Source organism: Colobus angolensis, unplaced genomic scaffold, assembly GCF_000951035.1.
Source record: "Colobus angolensis palliatus isolate OR3802 unplaced genomic scaffold, Cang.pa_1.0 Scaffold13, whole genome shotgun sequence".
Taxonomy (NCBI): domain Eukaryota; kingdom Metazoa; phylum Chordata; class Mammalia; order Primates; family Cercopithecidae; genus Colobus; species Colobus angolensis.
In genome coordinates, this window is record NW_012114252.1 from 24067214 (window position 1) to 24068397 (window position 1184).

Genomic DNA, 1184 nt, shown 5'->3' on the forward strand with positions numbered 1-1184 from the left:
TGGATCACCTAAGGTCAGGAGTTCGAGACCAGCCTGACCAACCACGGAGAAACCCCATCTCTACCAAAAATGCAAAATTAGCTGGGTGTGGTGGCACATGCCTGTAATCCCTGCTACTCGGGAGGCTGAGGCAGGAGAATCACTTGAACCCGGGAGGCAGAAGTTGTGGTGCGAACCTGGGAGGTGCAGCCGAGATGGTGCCATTGCACTCCAGCCTGGGCGACAAGAGTGAAACTCCATCTCAAAAAAAAAAAAAAAGGAAGCTTCCGTCAGGAGCCGGGCACATGCTGGCCATCAGGGGCTTCACGAGGGCACCGGCCTCTGCTCTCCCCGGGAAGGTTTCCTGGCTCCACGTGGCCCCTCGCGTGGAGGCTGCACAGACCTGGAGATCTGTGAGCCTGAGCCCAGGCTGAGTCGCTGCAGAGTGAGCCAGGCCGGTGCTACTGTTCTCAGCAAGTCTCTTCTGTCTTTAAGAGACTTGTAAGGATGCTTTAGATTTGTAAGGGAAAAATCAAGACTGAGGGAGAATGCCTGCACAGTGGCAGACGGGCTTTTCTCACAGATGCCTTTCCTGACACGGTCATGCTTTTGACACCCAGGGAGAGACGCTGACACTGGATCTGGCTCAGGAGACGGGGCAGGACCCTCCCCTTTGCTCCGCATGGACCCCCTTGAACCTGGGGTTCCTGCTGGGTACTTGAGGGCTGGCAGCCCTGAGATCTGATGGAGGGGGCGCTCTGTGCATGTGGGGGCTTCGCCATAAACGGCTCGGTGTTCAGGAACAGGGTGGGGCTGCGGTGCCCCAGTGGGACCCATGTGGGGTGGGAATGTGAGGCACGGCAGACGGAGCAGTAACTATCCGCACAGCAGCCCCAGGGCCTTCACCGGGGAGGGTGGCAGCACCTTCCCCAGGGCACCGCAGGCTGGGCCAGCAGCTCACACCTACCCTGTCCTCCTTCTGCAGGCCTGGGTTCACTGTCCCCCAGGTAGCTTCACTGCTGTTTTTAGACATCTCCTGTTGTAGATGTCTCACCGGATCATCAGTGACCGCAGTGACCACCGCATTACTGAGAGCTTCCATGTGCCTCTGGCAGACGGAGCAGTAACTATCCGCACAGCAGCCCCAGGGCCTTCACCGGGGAGGGTGGCAGCACCTTCCCCAGGGCACCGCAGGCTGGGCCAGC

General features: G+C 59.4%; 1 protein-coding gene across 3 annotated transcripts in view; it reads right to left on the minus strand.

Moving 5' to 3' along the window:
- Positions 1-1184, minus strand: part of GAS6 (growth arrest-specific 6) — a 33753-nt gene that overhangs the window by 7618 nt on the left and 24951 nt on the right. The gene's annotated exons all lie outside the window — the stretch shown is intronic.